This window comes from Microtus oregoni, unplaced genomic scaffold, assembly GCF_018167655.1.
Source record: "Microtus oregoni isolate MIOR12 unplaced genomic scaffold, Mior012 000050F_003, whole genome shotgun sequence".
Lineage (NCBI taxonomy): Eukaryota > Metazoa > Chordata > Mammalia > Rodentia > Cricetidae > Microtus > Microtus oregoni.
The window spans coordinates 1,300,111-1,307,981 of record NW_024543227.1 but is presented as its reverse complement, the minus strand read 5'-3'; the positions used below and the strand labels follow the sequence as shown (position 1 = coordinate 1,307,981).

Genomic DNA, 7,871 nt, shown 5'->3' with positions numbered 1-7,871 from the left:
CAAAGATGCCATTGGGGCAAACCTTTGACCTGTGGCTGCCTTAGAAATTTTCCCCCAAACTGGGTGTTGGACATTTGTTTCTGTTCTCATAATTCACTTGCAACTTCAAAGTACTGAATTTTAAACACAGCAAATATATGTTAGCATCAAAGACATTTTCATCATAGAGAATGTAATTAAATATTTTAACCTAAAAGATTCATCAATAACTCTGTCTAAATTTAACACAGACAGCTGACCACAGTGAAATGAATGTGTGGAAGCTGTAATTTAAAATCCCTGTCACTGGAGATAGCATCAGGAAATATGAAATAATTAGGAAAACTCTGCCCACTTCTCTGTAGTGCCTAGACACTGAATGGGACAACTCATTGCTGAGAGTAAAGATGTATAGATTCATCGACTGTGGCGATATTTTGTTTCTTCCATGACAATAAAGCTTGCCTGAGAATCAGTGTGTGCAGATAGCCACTAGTTAGCCACAGAAGACAGGCAGTGTTGTCACTCACCTTTCCCAACACTTAAGAAACAGAACTCTGTGAGTTCAAGGCCATCCTGGGCTACATTAGATTGATCCAGTCTAAAAGAGAAACAGAGTCAGGCAGTGGTGACTCACATCTTTCATCAAAGTGCTTTGGTGTCACACACCTTTAATCCCAGCACGAGGGAGATGGAGAATGAAAGGAATGTGGCTGGGAAAAGAGAGGAATATAAGGTGGGAGGAGATAGGAGATCCAGGCAGTCAGTCTGAGGTCTTGTAGAGACAGGATGCTCCATTTGGTCTGAGGATTTTGTCGAGGAAAGAACTAGTGTCTGGCTGCTCTGCTGTTCTGATCTTATAGCTCCAACCACTTAATATCTGACTCCAGATTTTATTATTAAGACCAATTAGAACTCACGCTACAATCACCTTCATGCAATGGAAGATACAGGTGTCTGTTCTCCTCATACAGTCCTATAGATCCAGTGCAATACCAACAGAACTCTAACAGACTTTTCATAAACTAATGGGCTTAATCTGAAACTCACAGTGAATATGAAAAACCCCAGCTTGAAACAACCTTATAAAGGAACAAACTTGGAGGATGAACACATGATTTCCAGACTCCTTATAAACATAGAGAAATGTAGACAGTGTGCCTGATTGGAAATGACAATAAGACAGAAAAGAATATGAAGGGGACAGAAGAGTCACACATGTGTAGGGGACACCTTTAGCAAAGACACAAAGACACTTCAGTGAACAAAACATATGCTCTTCACGAGGTTTTCTGGGACTCTTGGTGGTGGTAGGGAGGTACAGCCCAGCACAGTGACCAGCAGCCTGAGGATAACCCTGTCCCTTTGATGACCTTGACCCTGGTAAAGATGAATCTAGGATGCAGTAAAGAATTTCAGAAACAGCCAGGATGAAGCAAAGGTTGTGAGCTTATTAATCCTGTGGATAGAAGCTCACACAGAATAAGGATGGCTCCTGCATGATGGCCTGAGAGTGGACTGGAGAGAGACTTGAGATTAGGTGTCATTGCAAAGGGTATGTGAGGTGGGCAGGGAGGGAGGTACAGTGGGAGAGGGAGAAATGGGAGGATTTTTATGGCTCTAAAGTTACATTGCTGAAAGAATGTAATTCAAAAAATTTCAAGATTAAATTACATTAAAGCCTATATACAGGTTTTTAAATTAACTATAAGAATATTTTTACTCTTTAAATGGGTTCTATTTTTCCATTAGGAAAAAATATTCAATAGCTTATTAAAAAGTAAAAAATGAAAATAAAAAGCAATGCTTTTAAATGTGCTTATTCCTTTTAAAATTTCTTTCAGTAAATTAAATTGTAAGGTGATTATGTGACTTAGGCGAGAGAATGTAGTGCTATCATCATCCATCTCAAGGCTATAAGTACTCTGCCCCTAAGTAAGCATAACTGTGTTTTTTATTTTCTGCTTTTGAATGCTTTTCCACAGGGAAGTCTGTGCACCACGTGAGTACCTAAAGCCCACAGAGGGTACCAGACTTTATGAGATCTCTCGGAACTGGAGTTACAGACAGTTGCGAACCATCGGGTAGGTGTTGGGTATCAACCCTGAATCCTCTGGAAGACATCCAGTGATATAAAAGAATGAACCCTATCTTCAGACTCTAGTTTATTTGTTGTTATTTTTAAACATTATTTGGGATGTCTTTATGAATAACTGCATCATATCTGCAGGTAATTTTGGCTCTATCAGTTGAGTTGAGGTTTCTTGAATGTCAAAAAAAAATGTAAAAATGATTACAGGGTGAGGGGCTGTGTGTTCCCTCTCATATCCCCTTCAATGCCCTGTCTTTCTGTCTTATTTTGGGACAAACAGACCTCCCCATGCACAAATATGAATATAGACAAACGTATATCGCAGGATACAAAAGTCAATCTAGAGTGAACAAATGATCTACACAGGACTAGGGAGACATCTCAGAAGTTAAGAGTGCCTTTTGCTATTGCAGAGGACCTGACTTCAGTTTCCAGCACCCAGTTCCAGTCTCTGAGCAACAGTGACAGGAACCCCAATCTTCACCCTTCTTTAGTGAAGAAGGGTTAATATTTTAAATTAAAATGAGTTTTGTGTCCCAAAGATTAAAACAATTGTTTAGTCTGCACCTTAGCTCCAAAGCAAACCAGAATTCAAGCTGCAGAAGCAGTTTAGCATTTGTGCTCCAGGGCAGGTGGGATTTCTGAGTGAGGTGAGCTGGATTCAGCTATCTGGAGCATATCCTGGCACTTATCTCAGCCGGGTCTCCCTGACTCTCTAGAGGCAGTATGACACCCTGCAGAGTGGAGCAGCAGGTTCTGTTATCAGGCACTCCTCTCCTTGGGGGCAGGAAAGGCCGGACCAAGGACCTCTCCTCAGTTGCCTCTGGAAGACCTCTGTGGGGCGTCTGCAGCCTCAACATCATCCAGGTCCAGATTTTATTTTCTTTCTGTGAAAAAAGCATAAACATATCATCGACCCCAAATATATATAGGTCGGGTTTTTTCATAATGCATTGTAAGGGCTTTTTCCACCTTGCCCTAGCAAAGGTCAGCTTGGTGTTATCATGTCAGATCCGTTTGCATCAGGATCTGCTTACAACTTTTATGATTTGCTTTGAAGGACCCTTGTTATGCTCCACAATTTTTTTTATTAGCCCTATATGCAGTTCTTCCATTGGAAGAGCCATTTGTAAAATTTAGCATAAAAGGCACGCCCGCAAGGGACCCAAGGAGCTAGTGGCAGCGGGGGAGGCCATGTGGACCAAGGCGCTGAGGGCAGCAGGCTTTGGCCCCCCAGGCCCCCCCCCCCTGCCGCCGCCATGGGCATCAGCAATATGCGCCCAGGAACCCGCCTGCGGGGAGGATCAAGGCAGAGGGTTCAAAGGCTGGGGAAGTTCTTGGAAGGCGGCCACTTGGGAGATCTGTTCCTTCTCGAGAGTCTAATCCAGCACTGCCCTTGGGAAGGAGCTCCCCAAGGAACCCCCACAACCTCATGCTGGAGGCAAGAGTGGACATGCTCGGCTCCAGTATGATCATCAATGGCCCGGCTGCAGACCTCGGTGCTAAAGAGGCCAGCAGGCCCTCGAAGAAGCAGCCTGGCAGCGTCCAGAAGCCTGGGCCATCCACCCGAGACCGAGCCCCTCAGCATAAAGGACAAGATATCCAAGTGGGAAGGCAAGAAGGAGCCACCTACTCCTGAGCCTGCCAGGCCAACGGAGGGCCAAGAGAACTACTTGCCACCCTGCGGGGTAGAGCGGAGAGGCAGCGAGGTCACCAGAACAAAGAATGGGTTGAGGCTTGAAACAGAGAGCTTGGAAAATGACAGCAGAAGGACAGCAAAGACCACGTGTCAGGACACAGACCGGTGGCCAGGCCTGAGGCAGAGTGATGGGCAGCCGGAGCCCAGCCAGCGCCGAGGTGTCGAGCTGAAGCCCAGTGACTTGCGTTTTCAGAGTGACCACCTCTCCGCGCTCAAACAGGTCAGGAGACTGGAGAAGGCCTTGAAAGATGGCTCTGCTGGTTTGAACCCCCAGTTGCTGGGGACTTGTTATTCCCCACACTGTCTGCCTGACAAAGCAGAAGAGGACCAGCACATTCCCGAGAGTCCTGGAAGTGGGGGTGCTTTTGCAGCTGGCCGCAGGGCCCACCCCTTGGAGGACAAGGAGCCAGGGGCTGAGGCTTCAGAGAAGTGTAAAGGCCAGGAGAGTGTATACCCGGGCTCCAGGCAGTGTCCCCGAAGCCTTTCATCAACCCCCTTCCCAAGCCCCGCAGAACGTTCAAACATGCAGGAGAAGGGGACAAGGACAGCAGTCCTGGGAGCTCAGGCATTGGCTTCAGGAAAGAGAAGAGAAACCTGCCTCCCCTGCCCACTTTACCTCCCCCTCCCCCACCGCTACCCTCCTCCCCGCCTCCTACTTCCGTGAATAGAAGACTGTGGACTGGGAAGCAGAGACCCAGTGCTGACCACAGGAAGTCCTATGAGTTTGAAGACCTACTGCAGTCCTCCTCTGAGAGCAGCAGGGTGGACTGGTACGCACAGACCAAGCTGGGACTCACATGCACTTTATCGGAGAACGTCTACGAAGACATTCTAGATCCACCTATGAAGGAAAATCCGTATGAGGACATCGAGCTACATGGCCGCTGCCTGGGCAAGAAGTGTGTCTTGACTTTCCCTGGATCTCCCACCTCTTCCATCCCGGACACTTTCACCAAGCAATCCTTGTCCAAGTCTGCATTTTTCAGGCAAAATTCAGAGAGAAGAAACTTCAAACTGCTGGACACCCAGAAGCTGAGTCGGGAGGGAGCTGGGTCCCCAGTGAGAGCCAGCCCCCCCCTAAACAGCTAGCAACCCGGATGACACTTTCTTTAACCTCGGAGACCTACAGAATGGCAGGAAGAAGAAAAAGATCCCCAGGCTGGTATTGCGGATCAATGCCTTTTATGAGGCCCGGAGAGGAAAGAAACGGGTGAAGAGGCTATCCCAGTCCACGGAGAGCAACTCAGGAAAAGTGACAGACAAGAACAGCGAGTCTGACAGCGACACCGAGGAGAAGCTGAAAGCCCACAGCCAGCGCCTGGTCAATGTGAAGTCCCGCCTGAAGCAGGCCCCTCGCTACTCCACGCTTGACCGGGATCTCAGCGAGTACCAGTAGAGGCAACTCTTCGAGTACTTTGTGGTCGTGTCTTTGCACAAGAAGCAGGCAGGGGCTGCCTATGTGCCAGAACTCACCCAGCAGTTTCCTCTGAAGTTAGAAAAGTCATTCAAGTTCATAAGGGAGGCTGAGGACCAGCTGAAGGCAATGCCCCAGTTCTGCTTTCCTGACGCCAAGGACTGGGCTTCCATCCAGGAGTTTACCAGTGAAACATTCTCATTTGTCTTAACTGGAGAAGACGGGAGCAGAAGGTTCGGTTATTGCCAAAGATTGCTGCCTGGAGGCAAAGGGAAGAGGCTTCCTGAAGTTTATTGCATTGTGAGCCATCTGGGATGTTTCAGCCTCTTTTCAAAGTTCTTGGATGAGGTGGAAAAGAGAAGAGGCATTTCCCCTGCTCTGGTGCAGCCCCTCATGAGGAGCATCATGGAAGCCCCTTTCCCAGTCCTGGGCAAAATCATCGTTGTCAAGAACTTCCTGCCAAGCTCGGGGACTGTTGTGATTGAGCTGTGTTGGCCCCTGGACTCCCGGCTGGAGCACGTGGATTTTGAGTCTCTGTTCTCCTCCCTCAGCGTCTGGCACCTCATCAGTGATTTTGCCTCCCTGCTCCTGGAAAGGAGGGTCATCTTCATTGCGGACAAACTCAGCACGCTGTCCAAGTGCTGCCATGCCGTGGTGGCGCTCATCTACCCCTTCAGCTGGCAGCACACCTACATCCCAGTGCTGCCACCCGCCACGATTGACATAGTGTGCTCACCCACGCCCTTCCTCATCGGGCTGCTCTCCAGCTCACTGCCGCTGCTCAGGGAGCTGCCACTGGAAGAGGTCCTTGTGGTCGATCTCATCAATGATCGGTTCCTCAGACAGATGGAGGACGAGGATTCCATTCTGCCCCGGAAGCTTCAGGTAGCCCTGGAACACATTCTGGAGCAGAGGAATGACCTGGCCTGTGACTAGGATGGAGGCCCACTGGACTGCGTGCATGGCCCTGAGTTCAGCCCCTTGAATGCGGTGGCGTCTGAAGCCTTTGTCCGATTCTTCGTGGAGATTGTGGGCCACTATTCCTCGTTCCTGACCTCGGACGAGGAGAGGAGCCTGCAGCGAGAGGCCTTCAGAAAAGCTGTCTCCTCCAAGAGCCTGCGCCGCTTCCTGCAGGTCTTCATGGAGACCCAGACTTTCCGTGGCTTCATCCAGGAGCGGGAACTACGCAGGCAGGATGCCAAAGGTCTGTTTGAGGTCCGAGCCCAGGAATACCTCGAAACCTTGCCCAGCGGAGAACACAGCGGAGTCAATAAGTTCCTAAAGGGTCTGGGCAATAAAATGAAGTTTCTCCACAAGTAATAACCCTCATCTTGGTTCAAGGGAAGACCTCCTCCACTGGGACCACACATTTCCAACAGAGGTCTGAGAGGCTGTGGGCTGAAGGCAGTCCCTAGCCCCAGCTCCTCCTAGAACGGGGCCTGCGAGCTGGGCACGTGGCAGGTGCTCAGGACAGCCCTGGAAGGGACCTGCCAACATGCAGCTGTTGTTACTGTGGTCGGTTCTGGGATCTTTATATCTAGGTATTAAAAGAGATTAAAAGAGAAGGAGAAGAAAGGCGTTTGGGTCTTCATTCTGTCTTGCCAGGGCTAAGAAAACTCCCTCCTGCCCTACCTCATCTCTTCTGGGTCAGCTGTTGACAGCTGTGGAGCCAGGAGGAGGGAGGAGATAGGTAGAGTGGCTGCCACCACCCATCCAGGTTCTTGTGGACTGCTCTATGACGCCACCTGGTGGCAGAGACCGTGAGCTTCGCTGTTCTTGACTGGGGTTTTTTGCCCCTTAGAAGGAAGTCCCGTAGACCTGTTCTTGCCCTAATACCACACATAAAAAGAGGAAAACTTGTTAATTGTTAATAAAATATTCTTAGGGTCCTGAAATGGATATCTCCTGTGGCCTAACCGTGACACTTAGACCTCTGCTGTGAACCTATTCCTCATAGCTGACAGACCTTTCAGGCTTCTGTAGTTGGTTCTCTTATTGAGAGGGAAGAGCTGGACAAGGTCACAGTCAGATGACCTGTGTGGGACAGTGGGAGTCTGTGAGTCCTGTGTGTACACAGGAAGGGTCTCAGGCTGGCCTCGGACTACCACCCCAATACTGTGGACACCCAATGGATTGTATGAGAAAGTAACTTCTAGCCCACATGGCCTGGAGTGGGGCGGGAGTAGTGGGAGGGGGTGTGGCTGAGGCGTTGGGGGAAGCCTGAGTGAGAATGTGAGCATGGGGGCTCACACAAGTGCCTCGGTTTAGTTAACTTTCATGATAGCAATGCTCTGTGTATTTTTATACTGCCCCTAAGTGATCACTTTTAGGATTTTGGAATATACAGTCTTTTCTAACTTATTTTCTATTATACTGTTTTACTTAAGAACTCCAAGTGAATGAATAAACAAATATCTTTATCAACATTCCTAGTGAGTGTATAATATTCTATAATATTATGAATGTTTTTGTATTTGATATAAGCATAAAAACAAAAATAAATTTGGGGAAATGTGCTAAAAATTAGCATAAAATCCTTTAAGGGATTTTTTGCTATAACATTAGCAAAATACAGTTGTGTGAATTGTAGCAATGATCTGGGAAAAGATTATTGTTTTTGCCTTTGAATTGAGCAAAGACAATTGTCCAGGAATCAGTCTTAAAATTATCAATGAATCTATTGTTTA

At 48.0% G+C, this 7,871-nt stretch overlaps 1 pseudogene; it reads left to right on the top strand.

Moving 5' to 3' along the window:
* The first annotated feature begins 3,332 nt into the window (after positions 1 to 3,332).
* Positions 3,333 to 7,615, top strand: LOC121436771 (annotated as a pseudogene).
* Positions 7,616 to 7,871: the final 256 nt, after the last annotated feature.